Source organism: Phocoena phocoena, chromosome 20 (genome assembly GCF_963924675.1).
Source record: "Phocoena phocoena chromosome 20, mPhoPho1.1, whole genome shotgun sequence".
Lineage (NCBI taxonomy): Eukaryota > Metazoa > Chordata > Mammalia > Artiodactyla > Phocoenidae > Phocoena > Phocoena phocoena.
Genome location: NC_089238.1, coordinates 36,872,589 through 36,895,182, shown reverse-complemented (window position 1 = coordinate 36,895,182; position 22,594 = coordinate 36,872,589).

Here is a 22,594-nt window from a genome sequence, read left to right as displayed (position 1 = left end):
GGGTTTTTTGGCCACAACTAATCCGTTGTATATGTTTTCCACACTTGCTTAGATCCAGTAGGCATTTAAATTCATAAGCCTTGAACTTGGCTTGGGTATTTTGTTTTATTTCATTTTCTTAGATTTGAGCTTCACGAGACTGGATTCATCATATCCTCAGTCTACAGTATACTATTATCATCACACCATTATCAAGGCACATCTTCTCATTTATTTTTTGACTTCAAATCCAACCACTCTTCCCTTACATACCTCTATTAAAAAACTTCTCTCTGTAAATTTTAAAATGTTTTATTTTGGAATATTTTAAAACTTACGGAAAAGTTGCAAAATACTACAGAGAGTTCCTTTATACCTTTCACACAGTTCCTCCTAGTGTGAAAAATCTTAAATAACCATATGAGAACTATCAAATATAATAATACTGGAATGATACTGTTAAGTAACTATAAACTTTGTTCAGATTTTATCCATGTTTCCATTAATATCCTTTTTCTGTTCTAACATCCAATCCAGGAGTCTTAATTCCTTTTATTGGAGAATGATGTTTTTCGAAAGTTAAATCTCTTGTGTCCCAATTTAGGCCTAAAAACAAAAATTCTGTCTGTCTTTTGACAATTTTATATAGTTTTTTGGTTTGTTTTTGATGATCAGATATGGTTGTTTTCTTTCTTTTTCTCCTTTTAAAAAATTTTTGGGGGCTTCCCTGGTGGCACAGTGGTTGAGAGTCGGCCTGCCGATGCCGGGGATACGGGTTCGTGCCCCGGTCCGGGAAGATCCCACATGTCGCGGAGCGGCTGGGCCCGTGAGCCATGGCCGCTGAGCCTGCGCGTCCGGAGCCTGTGCTCCGCAACGGGAGAGGCCACAACAGTGAAAGGCCCACATACAGAAAAAAAAAAAAATTTTTTTTGAATTTTATACAAAGAGTTTTACCCAGGAAAATCTGTCTTTTCTAGCCAACAGACCTATGCATAAGTGGTAGTTGATGAGCAAGGAGGGATATAAAAGGTGGTAGTCAGATAATTCAGCCTGTAATCCCAGCTTTGCCTCTACCTAGCTTCTTGCGCAAATTATATAATATCTCTAACCTTCATTTTACTAGTTTACTATAGGAAATATAATGTGTACTTCAGAAAGCTCTTGTGAGCAATCTATAAAGTGGCATATGGGAAGCACAGGAAGCACTAGTTACTTAACTCCTATCAGTTCCAGTGTTTCTTCCTTTTTAGGATGGCTTCATCTCTTGATTTTTTTTTTTTTATAGTTAGTTATTTCTCCTAGTCACATACCAGAGAACCAATATGGTGTGAGAGGGATTCACAGTGCTAGGTGGGTGCGGGGGTGGGATTTGGAAACAATTATTTGATACTCCCAAAATAGCTCATTAATTAAAGTTTGATAATCATTAACTTAAAAGTATTTAACCGGGCTTCCCTGGTGGTGCAGTGGTTGAGGGTCCACCTGCCGATGCAGGGTACACGGGTTCGTGCCCCGGTCTGGGAAGATCCTGCATGCAGTGGAGCGGCTGGGCCCGTGAGCCATGGCCGCTGAGCCTGCACGCCCGGAACCTGTGCTCCGCAGTGGGAGAGGCCACGGCGGTGAGAGGCCCGCGTACCACACACACACACACACACACACACACACACACACACACACAAAAGTATTTAACCTGCATAGTTTTGTCAATATCATACAGCTTTGAGTTTTTAATTGTCGTTTATTTATCTGTTTGCTTGCTTTCCTTAAATAATTCTATAATTTCTCAAAGTATATCAGAGTTTTGGGGAGAGCACAATTGAATTTCATATTCCAGGGTCTCACTTCATATCTGTTCAATCTGAACTTGTAGGGATAGTCTCCTTTATTAAATATTTTTAGAGGAGCGTTTTAAAGAGAGAGAATAAAATAATTCATTACCAGCTTAGTGAGACTTTTCTTTCCTCTTGATTCCACTTAAAAGGTAGCCTATTCTGGAAACAGGAAGGGAAAAGAAAACAGGAAGATGTAAATAGAGAAGGCGTTCCAATGTGTTTGACACTGATTTATGTCAACTCTGGGAAGCATTGAAAAAACCACATACACTGAAACATCACAGCCATAAAGATGGAGACCCTCCTTTGGCTGGTTGTAGAGATCAAAGTCAATCAAATTTTTTTTTAGGAATTTCCACCGCTTGCTGAAGGATACACAGTACCCTTATCAAGAAAAGTGGCAGGTTAATATTTTAAAATAAAGTGATTACAATGTAAATATTTTTACATGTTTTTAAAACACGTGCCATAAATTATAGAAAGTGGGGTTTATTTAATGACAATTTATACAAACATGGAAAAGTACTTAGCAATTAAAAGCAATAGTCTATTAGCACACATTACTTGGATGAACTTCAAGGATATTATGCTAAGTAAATATAACCATTCTCAAAAGAGTGTATGTGTCTCGTGCGTGCACATGTGTATGTCTGTCTGTCTACCTACCTACCTATCTATGTATCTATCAAGAGATTAAACCTACCTAACATTCTCAAAATTATAGAGCTGGTATGATGGTTAATTTTATGTGTGTCAATTTGATAGAGCCAAGGGGTGCCCAGATTAAACATTGTTTCTGGGTGTCTCTGTGAGGATGTTTCCAGGTGAAATTAACATTTGAATCAGTGGAATCAGTAAAGTGGATCACTTTACTGATTTTTCTGTGGTTCAGAATCATCCAATCTGTTGAGGGCCTGAATAGAACAAAAAGGAGAAGGAAGGAGGAATTTGCCTCTTTTGTTTCCTGCCTGTATGCGAGAGCTGAGACATTGATCTTCTCCTGCCCGTGGACTGGGATTCACACCATCAGCTACCCTGCTTCTCAGGTCTTTGGACTCAGACTGGAATTACATCACTAGCTTTTCTGGGTCTCCAGTTTGCAAATAGCAGATCATAGAACTTAGCCATAATGATCACTTGAACCGATTCCTCATTCCTTTATCTATCTATCTATCTATCTATCTATCTATCTCCTGTTTCTCTGGAGGACCCCAGTACAAATGGAAACTAATCAGAGGGTGTCAGGGCTAAGGCAAGGGGAGAGAGAGAGGTAAGAGAATAGTCCTGTATCTTGATTGTGGTGGTGGTGATAAAAAAAAAAAATCTATAAATGTGATTAAACATCATAGAACTATACAGAAAGGATTCAAAAATTTAGTTCACCATAAACTGGTGAACCTTAAGATCTGCAATTAGTTAACGCTGAATAGTTTAGTGTTACCACTGTCAGTTTCCCATTTTGATAATGTACCATAGTTCTCTTAAGATGTTAGCGTTAGGGAAAGCTGAGTTACAGGTACCCAGAACATCTTTATAGTGTTCTTTCCAGCTTCTTGTGAGTCTGTAGTTATTTCAAAATTTAAAGTTAAAAAAATTGAACATAAGGGTCAGGCACTATCATAATTGCTGAAGATTCAAGAGGTAGAATATACTAGATGGATTCCTTGCCCTTATGGAGCTTGCATCCTAGCAGAATTAAACAGTAAACAAGAGAAAAAAATGTGTAATACTATGTTGAGCAATGATTGTATGAAGCAAAAACAATATAAGGAAGTAGAGTTTAATGGATGGGCTCAGGAAGGGCAACTCTTCAAAGGTGACATTTGAGACAAAATATTTGGATTTTTGGAAGGAGAAAATAATGTTTCCAGTTAACTCATTTATTGACATAAAACTAAGTTAGCATTCTTATAAGCCAGGTCTGAGAATACAATAAAAACAATAGGCTGGCATTTTGGATGTAATTAGTAAGCTAAGACCCACTGAGAAATACCTTTCTAAATCTAAAACTAAAACTGGCTTTATTTTATTTTGGGGAAGAAAAAGTGTGTGGGCTGGAAGAGAAATGATTTTGTTGGTTGTGCTTTGAAGATTGCAGTGCCTAGAGATAACAAACATAAAACGTATTATAATCAGTCATTATGATAAAATTATTATATAACCAGTTTTAAATTAGACATTTGGCACATTCTTGATAGAAAATTCCTCAAGTGATTTGATCTTCACAACTACCCTGAAAAGTGTGTGCCATTTTACTAGAAACCACCTTTGATATATAAGGAAGTTGAGGCTCACAGAGGTAAAAATAAAATGCCCAAACACACAGAGCACTGCATGACAGAGACAGAAGTAAATCCAGCATTGTTGGGCTTCAAGGCATGCATATAACCAGTGCTTCCCAGAAGAGGTGGAAAGAGGGGCGATCCAAAAGAGATGCCTGCATTAGTGAAGGCAGATAGTAGACCAGATGACAGACATAGCATCTGCAGCTCATCCAAGCTGTGCTGAACCCTGCACCTACATAATACAGTGGCAAAGAAATTGGGTACTGGGGTGGGCAAATTATATCAGCTATAACTGCTTTAATGCTTCTCAAAACCCTGAGTACATATAAACACCATTTTAATGATACTAGAATGAGGAATGAAAGAATTATACTTGGTCAAAGTTATATCACTGGCATTAAAAAAAAATTCAATGGAGTAAATCTCCTTGGGTTTATTCAATGATTCTTGAATCGGGCAGCATCCAATCTAGAAGAAAGGAGCTCTGAGGAGCTATACAAAATGAAAGACTTTTGTAGGAAGAAGGGAGTGGGAACAAGAAACTTATTCTAGGCAAAAAAGCCAGTTGGTTATTGCAAGGTCACTTTCCTTTAGGGCATGGCGGGGGTCTATCAGGCAGATTGCCTAGCTAGTGCTAATCAGGCGATTCCTGACTGACTGGTTTAAGATTCCATTTCTGGGGGAGCTGAAACTGTAATTAAGTCTCGGTTTGGTGATGTGGGGCTTAGCATAAAGCAACTCCATTTTGGAACTGTTAAAGGAAAGAACTAGAAATTATCATAATAGGCGTCAGTCCTCCCACCTACTCCAACTATATTAGAATTTGCTAATTGATCCTGGGATCCTTTCTGCTAAATCTCATCAACAACCTAGATTCCTTCTCAACACAGTGCTCCTGGGAATCTCTACTGATGGATTTGAGTTGCCACAAGGGATAAAATTTATTTACTCTCTCATGAATAGATTAACCCTAATAGTCGACATTCCGTGATTCTTCATTACGTAAAGTGAATCAGGACAACTTCTGTAAAGGAAATCCCTTCTTTCTTCTGGCCAGTGTGTAGTTCCATTGTGGGTCTGCACCAAAACAGAAATCATAAACAACACATGGGACTTTGTCTTTTCTGTACCCTGAGGAACATTAGAATTTAATAAAAAGGCTTCTAGTTAATTCTACAGAAAAAAAAAATTAAAAAGAACTCATTTTGGAAGATAATTTGACAGAGCAGAGAAAAGCATAAGCCATTGCGATTAGATCAAAGTGGATTTTTTTTTCTGTTTTGCATAACCTTGGCCAAATAAGTTAACCATACCAAGACAATTTCCACATATGAAATATTGTTAGAATAATACTATCATATTGCATTTTTGCGGAGGTTAAGTGATATATATAAAGTGCCAAGCTCAGTGCTTGTGTATAGAATGCACTAAATGAACATTTGTTCTCTTTCACTTTCATTTTATATGTTGAAATGACTGAAACAGAGAGTGTGATTTTTCCCAGGACATGTAACAGTATTTGAATTTTAGAATCAGAGAAAGTAAAGGTAGGAACAGTCTTTTGATTATGCTACACTATCTTCCCCTTGATAACTGGGACCAGGAATTATTAATCTCTTTGTCGTCTTTAATGCTTGCATTAAAGTGATAGTTTATCTACTTGAACATCTGAATATCTATTCAAATCCTTACTACTTAGACTAAAAGCAAAAGGCACAGTATATCAAACACAAAATAAATAATTTGATTTCTAGAGTGTCATGACCTAGCTTACCATTGACTTCAAGAGTGCTACATTTGTTTCTCTTTACAAAGTATCCTCTTTAATAAAACATTTACTTCAAGTTTCTGAGTTTTACTTAAGGATCAGATAGGCAAACTTCAAAAGAAACTGCATTTGTTCTTAAGGGCTTGCATTACCATTTGGATGAGGAAAGTCTTACCTATCTTATACTGTCGATTGTTATCTAAATTAATTCTGAATAAAATGGAATTCAAAAGCATGAGGAAAGAACAGTACTTTCAGTGTCTAAAATTCTTTTTTACTTGTTATGTGGCATTTGGTAGTTTGGTAGTAGCTCTCTATGTTGGAACTTTTCAAAAAAATCGAAGGTGCGTGAGTGCTTTGTGTTAGGACAGCTTGCTACTTATGTAGCTTGGAAGAATTGTTCCCATGTATTCCAGTGAAATGAACTACCTTGGGAGTAGTGTGTTGAGTGTGTTAGAATGCAGCTTCCAGAGCTTTAGCCCTTGCGAATCTGGTTCAATAGGTCTAAGCATGGGACCTTCAAACCTCTATTACAACACAGCAGCCTAGATGATTCTCATAGATAGCACTGTTTTCTATAGTCAATAATAATAACAACAATAATAACACAATTAGAAGATTGGCTTGGATGGGGAAGAGAAAACAAAGTTCTCTGTGTTCAGTGTTTTCTCTCAGTCCCCTATAGCTTTGCTGATTCACACCATTTCCAAAATCAGTGCCTACCTAGAGGAAGTGATGTGTTTTCAGGTAGTGAGCCCTGTCACCTGGAATCTCTTTCAAAGTGGTCTGTGTTCTCTGCTCTTGGCAAAACGGAACCTGAAGCAGGAGATTTGGGGTATTGCATTCTGACTCATTCTGACATGTTGGGGTATTGCATTCTGACTCTTATAATGAAGCACTTTTCCCAGGAACAGAAAGAAGCCATTAACCTGTGAGGGATTAGCTGGAGTTTATTGTGCCATCCTATTTCCATGGGTCATGCAATAGTTTCTCAACATTTCCTACTTTCACTCTCACATCTTCTTCATTTATCACCAGACAACCATAATGGCCTTCAAAATACATAAAATTTATCATATCAATCTCAGGTTAAACCAACAGAGCCTCATTGATTAGGATCACAGTTCATATCTTTCCTGCCTCTTCTCTCGATTCTTCGAAAATTATCACATGCCTCTTTCTTGTTTGCTAATTAACTATGTTTTGAACTTATTTTGTTTCTAGAATATATTGAGACTTTCCTGAGGTTAATGTCTATAGTTCCTTTTTTTGTTCAGCATTTTAAAAAATATGGCTCCATAATCTAGTTTCTCAGGTCAAAACTCAACTTTTCTTTAGAGGACTTTCCTGACCATCAAATTGATATTCTTTTTTATTAACCTATATTTTCCCTCAAGGCGCATTTTACGAGCCATAATTTTCTTTTTGTGCTTATGCTTTTTGTGTTTGTTTCTTAGCTATTTTCCCTTTCAGAATATAAGTTTCGTGATAGCAGAAGCTGGCTTATTTAGTGAACACTGTTACTCTCAATGCTTAGCACAATATCTGACATACAGTAAGTGCTCAATAAATGTTACGTTACAAATGAAGAGATGGCATCTTTGCATTGCCTTCTTAGACAAAGAAGGAATTAATTTATCAGAATGAGTAAAGGGCATGAAGGACCTGGAACTGAAAAAATAGTTTTTATTGTTATTTTATAGATAAGATTGTCAAAGTAAATTCAATATATTAGCTCCAATTTTAACCTTATAACCTAAAAACCCAGTGAAAACACAGTTAGATGTATTTTTTAGATTTTTCATTCTTCTGTATGAGAGTTGTCACATGCCATTAGAAATATTTGTTATCCATACATAATGTGTGTGTGACTCTAACCTATATTTAACCATTTGAATTGTTTCTAATATCTTCTGTTGTAAAATGCACTACAGTGAAGGTCTCTATGTAAGATTATTGATATTCTTCCCTGATCATTTTTCTGCCACTTTCTGAGTGATTTTCCTGACATTATCATCCAACACATCATAGTTTTTTTTTAAATTTTTAATTTCCCAGAGCTCTTTCTTATTTTCTATTTCTTTAATATAGTGTCATCTTCATGTTTCTTGGTTGAAATATATCTTTTACTTTCTCTAAAAATATTATGTATCGGTATAGATGTGAGGTTTTGATTTTCTTCTCAAAGACTGTGTTCATTTCCTCTAATTTCTTGCCTATGTCTTCTTTGTCTTGAGCTCCAGCTTTATAGTGGAGACACTCCTCAAATGTCTAATTATGTGGTGATATTTAAATTATGATTTATATTGAAAAATCACTGAATGCTTTCTAATTAGCTCTGGTTCAGTGGTGGTTGTTGTTTGTCAACTGGTACAATTCACTGAAGGGTGAAGGAAGAATACTAAAATGTTTTCCCATGGAAGTATTCAATTTCTAAAAAAAAAACAAAAATGAAACAAAACAAAAAACCCCTCAAAATCTCCAAAATGTGCTCAATAAATCTGGCATTCAGAAACTTGGGAGCTAAACAGCAGGGGAAGATTCTGGGTAAGAGGAATCTCATGTTTCAGTGAGTAGAAATGGACTTAAGCACTTCCTTTATTTTTGATTATGCCTATCCCAATCTTCCTTTGTGTCTTGTCTTTGAATCAAAACCAACATGGGGAGGAATACAAGAAGCAGGAGTCTGGCTGTGGTTCATTTAGGCTTCAACGATCACGTATCCTTGTCTGTAATTCCTGAGATTCCACTGGATAATAAGTGACGCTCCCTTTTTTTCCTTATAGCATTTCACTTTTTACTTCTGATTCTCTAACTTCTGTTAAGAAAATTACATTGATATAGCTGCTATAAACCTTCCAAATACGTGTTTACTGTTCTCATGTGCAAATATCTTCTTTCTCACTCTTTTTGTACTTAGGTGTTTTAATTAAAAAGAAAAAGAAATGAGTCAACTACTATCATTTTAGTAGATGTCTGAGTGATGAATTCAATAAAATGTTAAGCCTCTATTTTTTTATTCTATGATAACAATTCATTTGTATATGCATTAATGCACTGTAGGCTTGCATCCCAAGTTAAATAAGAATGTATTATTTGAGATAAACTTCATGTTGCATCTATAATTTCCAAATATTGAATTGCAGTCAAATAAGGAGTCATTTCTGTTCAGAGATTTATAGTTTAGCAGATGCCTCAACTATTATATCTCTCTGGTTTCTGCTCTGTATTAATTAAAAGTCTCATATCTTCTGTCCTTGGCCATAGACCACTGATCTGAACAATTACTCCAGGCAGAATCTGCTGCTAGCACCGGCTCAGGTGAATAATAAAAGCAAAATATACTGCAGTTAATTTTGAAGCCTGTCAATGCCTTCATATGAGAAAAATATAACATTTTTCTATATTAATTGCTGGTTACAGAATTTTTTTTTTAATTTCCAAAGTCATGTTTGTGCTGTATAATATGCTAAGATATTTATATGTTTTTAATGTGACCATCACACCACTTTAAAGAAATTAGCATTATGTCTGATTTATTATTGGAGCCATTTGATAGATGAACTAATTGAGGCTTAGAAAAGTGAAGAATTTGATTAAATGCACATGTAATAATGTTAATAAATGTTTAACCTGAGCCAATCATAGTAACAATTGCTCTTCACCTATTAGCACATGTAATCTCGATAAAATTCCATAGCAATAGGTAGTATTAAATTCATTTAAGCAAATGAGAAAACTATAATTATAAACGTTATAAAAAGCAAAATAAAACATGCCTAATATCATAAAACTTAGTGGTAGAACTGGGGTTCCAGATGAGAAGAGTCTGATTTCAGAACATGTTTTTTCCTACAAGCATCACCTAGCTTGTTACAGGTACTTGCCTACTCACTATATGGACATTTTAAAAAATATCAGTTAATAGGACTTTGAATTTAAAGCAGTGATTGAAAACTTACACATGGTCTTAGACCAGCTGGAGTCTTGGATCTCTTCTCTCATTTGGTGATAAATCCAGTATCAAATTTAAGTCAGGGACATAGACATTCAAAGAGGCAAGCAACTATCTAGGATTTCATCTGACAGAAGACACTTCAATGAATCTTTTTGTTTTTTTCCAACCGTGCTTCACACCTTTAATATCGTTTGAGATCATTCATTCAGTGTTGACACCATTCACAACTGTGCAAATGACATTATCAGATTGTCAGGCAAATTGAAGCAATTATCTCATGAGTCTTAAGTAATGCACACATTGACATATATTTGCCTTTTGATAACAAGGAGTGATCTGTCAGCTGAAAAGCAGGTCTATCATTGAAATCCTTCTTAGTTATTTATTTCATTTCCAGGCAAATGACAACGTTGGCAATAAACACTGGTACTCCTTTACTTAAGGTGAGTTTTAGGATTAGAGAGATGAGTTAGCACTGGCAGCTTGGCACATATTAGCATATGAAAACACTCAGCATTTTGTCTCTTGGGAAAAGCAGTAATTAATCATTGACAAACAAATTGTAATTCTTATTATGCATAATAGTGAAGAAATAATATCTCAGCTTCACACAGGCTGGGTTTCGATGTGGGGTGAGGAGCTAAGAGCTGCACAGTGGGAAGCCCTGTAAGAGTGTCTGAACAAAAAGGACACTGTATGAGGCATCACTCAGAGCAAAACAAACAGTGGTGGGATAGATAATCATAATTAACAACCTGAGTAAGATTCTTTTCCACTACCAAGAAGAGTGGCCCAATAACGGCCATTTATTTTCAATTTATGTTTTAAAAAAATATAGTCTAGTTCAAGGACAAAGTCAGTAATTGTCATCTTCTGGCACGTAAAACCCAGGAGGTCATGCAACTCAGTTTTAGGTATCACAAGGCCGGTTCCTGCCACTATCCCTCTCCCATGTCTGCTCGCCATCCAGTGGCTGGTATGCATGTGAATGCAGACATTCTCTAAGCCTGCCCTTTAAGAAGATTCAGTATTATTACAGAGCACCCATTTGTTATTTGTACAAATATTCGCTGATCCGTGAACTTTGCTCAAATGTTGACCATCGAGATGGAATCAGATGATAAATAAATAAAATTATATGTGCGTTGCATAAAGACAACTATAATGCAGCCAGATATATTCATTTTGTAAAAGTTTCATTTTAAAATAAATTAAAATAGGGACTTCCCTGGTGGTCCAGTGGTTAAGACTCCACACTCCCAATGCAGGGGGCCCGGGTTTGATCCCTGGTCGGGGAACTAGATCCCACATGCTGCAACTAAGAGCCCACATGCTGCAACTAAAGATCCCACATGCTGCAACAAAAATCTCGTGTGCAGTGACTAAGACCCGGCACAGCCAAATAAATAAGTAAATATAAAATAAATTAAAATATATCCATGGTCTCTAAAGGTAACATGGGCACTGTGCCTGCTGTGCTTTATGGATAAGTTGGCACTCTTAAGGGGTATCTTAGAGCCACTTTAGACCTCCCATCTTTATACAGTGGGAGAACACAGAGACAGTGTCAGATTATTACCTCCTTACTTTTTACAGAAGTAGACTCTGAAAGCAGACCTTAGCACCAATTGCAGCTTGTATCTAAGATGTCCTACTGCAATTTTTAATACCTTGTTTATAAAGCTGTAACAGATTTGCTTAGACATCTTTAGTATTGTCAAATGAGTCCACAGATTTTAAGAATAGAAAGAAATCTTTTATTTTTTTCTTAGCAACAAAGTATATTGGGTTTTCAGTAATAGATATTTCTGGCCAGAAGCTAGGATACAATTTAGGATTCATATTGGGACTTTGATTTCTTTACAAAATAACTTAATATGCACTATTAACTTTTACTTGAATGATCCTCAAATTTGTTCAAATAACAACTCCATCTCTTTTTAAATTGTCATCTCAAATATGGTATTCTCTTCTGTGATGTTCAACCTTACACTCTTCTGAAAAAAATATATTCAGTAGATGAGTGTATATAAATAAATGTATGAATAAATTAATATGAGTTATTGATATGAGCTAAATGTATGCTTGGTGGTAGTATATGAGCTAAAACTCTTCACACTGTTTTCTCTTGACCAAAATAATGAGCAACTTCACAGTCAAATTATGGCAGTATACCATGGGGTTATGTTTTTACTCATGTGTAAACCACTGCATAGTCATGTTTTAAAGTGATGTGATAATTTACATGCTTTGAATGCTTTGAAAAATAAAGCTTACCGGGCTTCCCTGGTGGCACAGTGGTTGAGAGTCCGCCTGCCAATGTAGGGGACACAGGTTCGTGTCCCGGTCCGGGAAGATCCCACATGCCGCGGAGCAGCTGGGCCCGTGAGCCATGGTCGCTGAGCCTGTGCGTCCGGAGCCTGTGCTCCACAGCGGGAGAGGCCACAACAGTGAGAGGCCCGCATACTGCAAAAAAAGTAAAAAATAAAAAAATAAAGCTTACCTTGTTTTTGAAAACAGTTGTAAGAAATATCCCAGCCAGTAGACTGTTACAGAATATGAAATGCAGAAGCCTGCTCTGAAATGTAAAAAGTAAGTCTATTCCATAGTGAGTAGGCATTGGTTTGGAAGAAGGAAGACTTACTCTCCTATATATTCAGAAAATAAAGGAAAAGGAAAAGAAAACAGACTCAGATTGTACAGCTGTGTTAAGTATACATAATTTAACTCTCTATTTTAATTAGCTTTAATGAGATATAATTTACATAAAATAAAGTTCACCAAATATAAGTGTAGAGTTGAATGAGTTTTTACCCATGTAATCACCATCACAATCATTATGTTAAACATTTCTAGCACCTCAAAAGATCCCTCATACCAATTTGCAGTCATTTTCCTACTCTAGCATTCTGCCCTTGGCAAACACTGAACTGCTTTCTATCATGTCTAGAATTTCATATGAACGGAGCCACTTTGTATGTAGTCTTTTGTGTTTGACTAATTTCATTTAGCATACCAAATTTAAAATCCATCCATGTTGTTTCATGTATTAGTGGTCCATTTTTTATTTTATTGCTGAGTAATATATTCTATTATATGAATAGATAACATAAATCTTTTATACATTCACCAATTGATGGGATGTGAATTCTGTGTGATTTGCAGCTATTATGAATTAAGCTTCTATGAGCATTCATTTATATATGTCACTCAAACAAAACCATATGTCTTTGTGTGACATATATTTATATTTCTTGGGTAAAGACCTAAAATGTGGGGTTGCCAAGTCATATGGGAAGTATATTTTAATTTTATAAGAAAATACCAAAATGTCTTCTTCAAAATGGGTATATTATTGTGAATTTGTACCAGAAAGAAATGTGTTTCAGTTGTTCTCCATCTTTGCCAGTATTTGATATTGTCATATATGTATACTTTTAATTTCAGCAACTATAAAACATTTTAATTTTACCCTTTATAGTGGGTATATATAATTACATCTCATTGTAGTTTCGATGTATAATTCCCTGGTGGCAATGATGTTCAACATCATATGTCCTTACTTACCATCAACTATTTTTCTGATAAAGCTTTCTGTTTCCTTGATTTTCTTTATTAGATTTCTATTCTCTCTTCAATTAATTTCCGCTCTAATATTTGTTATTTCATTTATTGTTTAGATTTAGTTTTCTCTTTTTTGCATGTCTTAATTTAGACGTTTAAAGTATTGATTTGAGATCTTTCTTCTTTTTTAATACACACACTTTATACATTTCACTCTAAGCAATGCTTTAGTTACATTGCATAAGTTTTGGTATACTGTTTCTTTATTTTCATTCATTTCAAGGTATTTTTTTGATTTATCTTTTAAATTCCTTTTCTTCACCCATTGGTTAATTTGGAGTATTTCTTTAATTTCCACTTACTTGTCAGTTTCTCCAAACTTTTTCTTGATATTGATTTCTAATTGCATTCCATTATAACCCAAGAACATAGTTTGTATTATTTAAATGGACTGAGGTTGATTTTATGGCCTAGCATATAATCTATCATGGAGAATATCCTGTGTGAACTTGAGAAAATGTAAAATCTGTTGTTGTGTGGAGTGTTCTATAGATAGATGTCTGTTTGGTCTAGTTGGTTTGTATTATGTTCAAGTCTTCTAATAACTTGTTGATCTTCTGTCTAGTTGTTTTATCTATTATTGTAAGTGTGGTATATTATTTCATATAATTGCTTTTTAAACAGTGAAGAAAAGAGATGAAATATACATTTATAGTGTTTGGTATAATTACAGAGTCACCTTTACTGATGCTTTCTTTTGTTAGTGAGGATTTGCGTTATTGTTTGGGGGCACTTGCTTTCAGCCTGAAAAATACATTTTAGTATTTCTTTTAAGGCAGATTTGCTAGCAAATAAAAAAAAATAGTATCTGTTCATATTTATCTGGGGAAGCTTTATTTTGCCTTCATCTTTAAAAAATAGTTTTGCTGGATATGAGTCTTGACAATATTCTTTCAACATCAACACACTACCTTCTGACCTCCATTGTTTCTATTGAGATGTCAGCTCTTAATCTTACTGGAGTCCTTTTGTATATGGTAAATCATTCTTCTCTTTCTACTTCCAAGATTTTTCTTTGTTTTTATATTTCAGCATATTTATAATGATCTCTTTGTATGTTGATCTCTTTGTATACAACTGACTTGGAGTTTGTTGACTTTCCTGGGTATTTAGATAAAAAATTGTTTTTCAATTTTGACAAATTTTTAGCTATTATTTTTCAAATAGTTCCTCTGTTTCCTTCTCTCTCTTCTCCTTTCTTGTACTCCCATTATGCATATGTTGGTATTCTTAAATGTATCTCACATTTTTCTCAAACTATTTTCTTGACATTTATTTTTCTCTGTTTTTCAGATTCCATAATCTCTACCAGTCTAAATTTGTTTTCCTGTTCTTACGTCGGTTCAAGTCTACTCTTGAGCCCCTACAGTGGATTTTTATTTTAGTTATTTTACTTTACACCTCCATACTTTCCATTTAGTGCTTTAAAAAAATATTTTTTCTATCTTTTCTTTCATATTCTCTATTGAAGAAACATTTCATTTTGCCTTCCTTTACGTCTTTAAAGATGGTTTCCTTAAGTAATTTGAACATATTTATAATGGCTGCTTTGACTTTTTTGTTAAATCTGACATCTGGGCTCTCCCATAGAATTTTTTCCTGAGTATACGTCACATTTTCTTGTTGTTTTGCATGCTTTAAAACTTTGTGTTGAGGAACTTCCATTGTGGCACAGTGGATAAGAATCCGCCTGCCAATGCAGGGGACACGGGTTCAATTCCTGGTCTGGGAAGATCCCACATGCCACGGAGCAACTAAGCCCGTGGGCCACAACTACTGATCCTGTGCTCTAGAGCCTGCAAGCCACAACTACTGAGCCCACATGCCACAGCTACTGAAGCCCACGCACCAAGAGCCCATTCTCTGCAACAAGAGAAGCCACCGCAATGAGAAGGCTGCACACCATGAGGAAGAGTAGCCCCCACTTGCTGCAACTAGAGAAAGCCCGCACGCAGCAATGAAGAGCCAACACAGCCAAAAATAAATAAAATTAACTCTTTAAAAAAAAAAAGTTTGTGTTGAAAACTGGACATTTTAGATAATTTATTCACCAAATCTGGATATGATTTGAATGTCTTCCACTCCAAGGCTTATTGTTTTTGCTTTTTGTTTGTTTAGTCACTAACTGGACCATTTTAGTAACATGTTTCCCCTGAGGTGGAAAACTTATGATGTTGCTCCTTAGAGGGTGCTTCCTGGGGCATGTGTATAATCAGTCTGGGATGACAGTGGTTTTGTTCAAGCCTCTCTTTGACTGTCTCTTTTCCTGATCAACCCAGCTGGCAGACTCCACTAATTACTCTACTGCTCATTTCTTTCCAGCATAGACTAATATCCCATTGTCTGGATAGGCCACTTTTTAATTTATCCTTTCACTACTGAAGGACATCTCAGTTGCCTCCAAGTTAAGGCATTTGTAAATAATGCTACTCTAAACATCTATTTGCAGGTTTTTATGTGGACAAGAGTTTTCAAAACCTTTGGGTAAATACCAGGAACATGAATGATGGATCTTATGTTACGGGTAAGTTTAATTTTGTTAGAAATCACCAAACTGTTTTCCAAAGTGGCTGTACCATTTCACATTCCCATCAGCGATGTATGAGTGTTTCTGTTGCTCTACATCATCTCCAGCACTTGGTGTTGTAGCATTTTGGATTTTGGCCATTCTAATAGGTGTGTAGGGGTGTCTTAATGTTTTAAATTGCATTTCCCTACTGACATGTGATGTGGAGTTCTTTACATAAGTTTACTTGCCATCTGTATATCTTCTTTGATGAAGTTTCTGTTAAGGTCTTTGGCCCCTTTTTTTTTTTTTTTATCAGGTTGTTTGTTTTCCTATTGTTGAGTTTTAAGAGTTCTTTGTATATTTTGGATTGTTATCAAATGTTCTTTATCATATGTCTTTTGAAAGTATTTTCTCCCAGTTTGTGTCATGTCTTCTAATTCTCTTGACATTATCTTTCAAGGAGCAAACACTCATTTTTAATTCTAATGAAGTCCAGCCTATACATTATTGCTCTAATATATGACACCTTTGGTGTTTTATCTAAAAAGTTATCACTACACCCAAGGTCATCTAGGTTTTCTCCTATGTTATCTTCTAAGAATTTTATAGTTTTGCATTTTACACTTAGATCTAAGATCCATTTTGAATTAATTTTTGTGAAGGGTGTAAGGTCTGTGATTTCTCTTTTTTGCACATGGATATCAGTTTTTCCAGTGCTGTCTTTGAAGAGACAGTCTTTGCTCCACCGTATTACCTTTGCTTCTTTGTCAAAGATCAACTGACTATATTTATGAGGGTCTATTTCTGTGCTCTCTATTTTGTCTCATTGATCTATTTGTGTATTCTTTTGCCAATACTGCACTGCCTTGATTACTGTTGCTTTATAGTAAATCTTGAGGTCAGATAGTGTCAGTCCTCCAACTTTGTTCTCCTTCAACACTGTGTTGACTATTCTGGGCCTTTTGCCTTCCACATATAAATTTTAGAACTTTATTAGTATCCATAAAATAACTTGCTGTGATTTTTGTTGGGATTTTATTGAATATTGATCAGTTATGTAGGTTTTTCATCGATTTATTTTTATCAGGTTGAAGATGTTCTGTTGTAATTCCTAATTTGCAGAGTTAAATTGTGAATTGGTGTTTTTATTGACCAATATATGTGGTAATTGGCCATATTTTCCTCCTAATTTCTATGCCTGATAATTTTTTGTTTGATATCAAGTATTGTGAATTTTATGTTATTGCCTACAGAATTTTGTTATATTCCTTTAATGAGTATTGGCTTTTGTTCTGACACACAGTCAGCTAACTTTAGATCAATTTGAGGCTTTCAAGTCTTGCTTTGGCCTTTGTTATGGCAGTTCCAGAAAGCCTTTATTTTGGGATTTTTTTAGCCCCACTACTATGGCAATATCATTCTGAAGAATCTAACAGATGCCTCATTTCCTAGGAGGTCATTTCACTCTGGCTGCTAGGATCACCAGCTCTTGCCAAACTTATGTGAGCTCTGATAATATATGGTCTTTTGCTTTCCAGTGGTTCTTTCTTTGGCCTTGGGTAGTTTCATCTTATGCATGTATGGAGATCAGTATTCAGCCAAAATTTCAAATCTTAGGAGATCTTTGCCTATGTAATTCCTTCTTTTCTGGTATTGTCACCTGAAAATTCTAATTGTTTCAGTCCCCCCGAACTCTAATCTCTGTATTCTCTACACAGTAAGTTTATCAGACTCTGCATCCTCCCTCTCTCTGTAGCCTGAAAATTGTTTCTGAGCTATAAATTGAGAAATCATAAGACTTACCTAAATTTTATTTGTGTTTAGGCTTGCAGCATTTCTTTTTTTAAGAAAAAAATTATTTATTTGGTTGCACTGGGTCTTAGTTGTGGCAGGCGGGCTCCTTAGTTGTGTTATGTGGGCTCCTTGGTATGGCATGGGAACTCTTAGTTGCAGCATGCATGTGGGATCTAGTTCCCTGATCAGGGATAGAACCCGGGCCCCCTGCATTGGGAGCGCAGAGTGTTACCCACTTCGCCAGCAGGGAAGTCCCAAGGCTTGTAGCATTTCTGTGACTTTTGTCTAGTATCTAAACATTTGTATGCAATATATTTTCTTTAATTATCTAGCTGCTCATGGCAGTAGGGCAAGCCTATAGCAGGACATTTTTTCTTGGGTTTGGGTATGAGTAGATGTGTCCTTCCTATCTAAATCTATATTAGTAAAGAAAAAAATTTATAGTTAAAAATTACGTAGTTGAAAATGTGACCATTTACTTAATTCCTCTAGCTTCAAATACATTCTACTTTGCCCAAAGCTGCTTTGTTCTTTATTTAAATTTTCATCTGTAAATCGCTTTAAAAAAATATCTTACACACAGTAGATTTTCACTAAACACTGAGTGAATCATTGATGAATAAATGATGAATGACTGTACCATCTTCCATAGGAATGGGGGTATCAGTTGGATATATTACTTACAATGTGGATGTATCGGAACACTCTCCTGACAGGGAGCTCTTTTTTATTTCCCTGAAGTATTAAATTTATTGGCCTATTGGGCTGCAGATGAATACTGAAGCATGAGTATGTGAGACTGCTGCTTAACTTGCTCCCTTCCTTAAAGAAATGCCCATTAAACACAGGAAAAATATTAGACTAATCTCTCCTAGTATGGCCGTTTCCAAGGCACTACTATCGTAATATAGTGGAGTACTTTCATCTGATGACTTGAGTTCTAATTTAGCATCACCCTTGACTAACATATAACTTTGGAGAGGAAATTTCAACTCCTTGGGTTTAACTTTACATTCATGTTAAATGAAGTGGTTGGACTAACTAAAGTACCTGCTCACACCTGAGATCTTGTTCAAAGCTATTTAAGAAAATATTTCTTTTCTCACTGATTCATTCTCATTAGATGCACTTTCCAAAGAGGGTTGCCTGATATATTTTTTTAATATCTCGCCTTAGTGAGAACATAAAAATAGAAATAACTCAGAGAGAGGAAGTAACACAAATATCAATAATACAAGATGCAATATAATTTTATTGCATTTGATATGACTTTTCAGAGCTAAGTTAAAGCTAGCAGAAAATTCTTTATCTGGTCATTAGTTCAGTGCTCCATAGAATAAAGTACTTCTAGAGCGATAAAACGGGGCTGTATCATTTAATTTGAGAGAACTGATTTACTCCTACTGATATACCACCAAAATATCTCATAAGCATATTTCCTTTCTCCAGCTCCATTGTGAAGACCCCAGTAATGCACCCCCTTTTGGGTGCTGAATGGATATCAAGTTCTATGCCATATACTTTCCAAGTTATACGTGTATAGTCTTCGCCCCATGATACTTACTGTTAAATCCTCAGCATTTGGACTCCAGAGCTTGCTTTTTAAATCACTATTCTCTTACAGTCTCCTCTCTGAACTAACTGATATCCCTGAAATACCAATGTATCATGCACAATGCTGCTAGATCACCAGTTCTCCCACTGACACAAAATTCTTCGAGATTCTCTAGTATGTACATTAGCAGTACAGAAACCTGGCTGATAATAGTGATCCCTGGCTACTTGAAAAAGAGTATGTGTATATATTTGATATATATGTATATATTTGTATATATTACATGATATATATATGTTATACACATACACATACATGTATATATGTTTGGCCTCACCTGCATCTGCAAAATCATAAATTCAAAGAGTAAATACTAGAAATCTGTGTTTTTCAAAATGTTGCAGGTTATTCCAGTGATGAGCCAACACTGGTGAGCTGTGGTTTCCAGACTGTCTGAGCTTCTTACTGTCTGTGTTGTATCTACCCAAAATGCTGCCACAAGCTTCACCCCCTAACTCCTAACATATGTTCCAATGTCATTGAACAATATTTCTCAAACACATCATCTCCTCTTATGACTCCACAATACTTCTTAAAAATTACACTTGCCTGGAACAACACCCATCTTTTCATTCAATTAGCAGGTTCCTTCTCTGTCAATCAAAATATATGTGCACTTCTAGTGGGGAGACTTCTCTCTTCATCCTTATCTGTTTTCAATGTTTCTTCTCCTGTTCTGTCCTATACGAAAGGATTTGATTTAACAATTATTATCAGGCCTTTGATACCCACTAAGGGAGGTACTGGAAGGAAAATTACATGAGAAGGGAATTACTGATTCTGGTGTCTAAGATCTGTCATTCACATGCTTGTGATAGTAATGACTAAACTGGAGCCAATATTCTCTACATGTAGTCTAATAAGTTCAAGTAAACATGCTCACCCCTAAAACAAGACAAAAGTTGCAACAGAATTACAAATAAAATACAACTAATTCCATCAAGTCAAACATGAAGGAGGAAGGGTCAGAAGAGGACTTGCATGATATCTCATATCTCATGCATGATATGATTATCTGCATATGAGAAATTGTACAAGTGTACAAACCAATGTAAAACTAACAGGATGAGGAGTAGAAGTGGAAATACAGAAGATGAAAAAATAGATGAGGGATAAAACGAGTAGGCATATGAATTCAAATTCCTGATATATACTAGGTGATTTCAGTTCTCATTAATATTAATCATTAAAATTGCGTAAGAGAGAAACTCTGTTCTTATTTTCAAGAGAAGAAAATTGAGACCCCAACATATTTTGAGTAATTAATCCATGTTTATATTATGACTTTCTGGCGTAGCCAGGGTTTAAGCCTATATTCATTTATTTATTAAAGTTTTTTTATTGATGTGGACCATTTTTAAAGTCTTTATTGAATTTGTTACAATATTGCTTCTGTTTTTTGTTTTGGTTTTTTGACCGCACGTTATATGGGAATCTTAGCTCCCCGACCAGGGGTCAAACCCATATCCCCTGCGTTGGAAGATGAAGTCTTAACCACTGGACAGCCAAGGAAGTCCCTCAAGCCTGTTGTTAAATCGCGGTCATTTTTTTTCTTTTCACCATAATTTTCCCACTCAAAACTCTCAGGTGAAAACTGAATCTTTGAGCATGAGTCAGAGATGAGCAATAAGCAAAATAAAAAAGTAATTATTAGAATATATTAGAATGCCATATAGCACAGAATATGGGTGTATCACCATTTTGAAACTGCAAAATACAATCTGTTTCTGAAGAGAAAACATCATGGTATAGAGAAGAAAAAACAGATTTGGAGGCAGAAAAACTTGAGTTGGAATTCTGGTTCTGTCCTAATTAGCTGTATAAGATAATCTCTGAGCCTCTGTATGTATACACACACACGTGTGTGTGTGTGTGTTTGTATGCATATGTGTACATGTATATATATGAAGTATAATACTACCAATTTCATAATTTAGTTCTAAATCCTAGAGGAAATAGAAAAATGCTCACAATCATGATTATCTCTAGATAAGAACTTAGGAATGCATTTTTTTTTTTTTCTGCCAATCATACTAGTTACCTGGTTGGAACTACTTACCATATACGGACATGAACAGAAAACATGCAGTGTTTAGCTTTTCTTCAAGTATTAATTGGATAGTGGAATTGTTCTATTTTTGTAAAGGTTGTTCATTCTGAGATCACTATGGAGACAGGAAAGACATCTCAGGGTAAGCAGGGATCCTAGACCAACCCTCTCTGATTACCTAGGACACTTCCTTTGGAAGTAGCTGTAGTTGCTTCCATTCTAGCTGGCAGGGAAGGAAGATGTTCTAGCTTGGAAAATGCTCCACTTCTGCTTTCTACTTCCTCTCTAATGTCTTGTCAAGTACTGCTCTATTCCACAGCAGTTCTCAGAGATTACCCCCAGATGAAGGTGTGATGAGTAAAAATAGTTATGTTCCTATGGAAGCCATTTTACCCACCACATATTGGTATCCCATTGAATGCATTCTTAAAAACAGACAAGCAAAATCATAAAGAACATCAGACTTGATTCAGAAAAAGTGGGTTCTAGTCCCATTGCTACCACTAGATTGCATATCTGCATAAATTGTCTTTGAAATACTTATCACATTCCCTAGTTCTTTCCTAGTGTTGAGAAATCAGGGAGGAATAAAACTGAAAGCATCTTTCCTCTTAGAAACCTAACATCTCCATTTTCAGAGAAATGTGACTTAAGAAAAAAAAATCAATAACTCAACCCCTTTCTGAGGGCTCTGTTTTGGCCCTTCAGTTCTTTGCCTCCATGGCATGCTGTGATATTATCTGTCTCCCTGCAAGACACTGAATAAGAGAACTGTCAGTATGACATGTGCTGAAAAGGACTAGTTTAACCCTAAACCAGGGCTTCTCCTTGGTCTATTCAAAAACATCTTACTTTCCCCCAGTGATTTTCTGTTACTATTTCCTTTGTTTCTTCAAATAAACAGAAAAGAACTAGGAAAAAATGGGGACAGTAGAATAAGATTACAATCAAAACATGGGTATAAGTTCACTGAATAAATAAGAAAGTGGTATTCTTACTGTTGGAAAGCCTACATTTGCTAAGTTTCAGTACATGGACCGGGACTCTGAGATTCAGAAACTGGTTTTATTTATTTTTAATTGTGTTATTTTAAGTTCTGTTTGATATAATGTCCTAATATCCAAAAGTTCTGGGTTGTATACAGCTCTGCTCATTTAGAATGTTCCCTTCTATTTAAGTG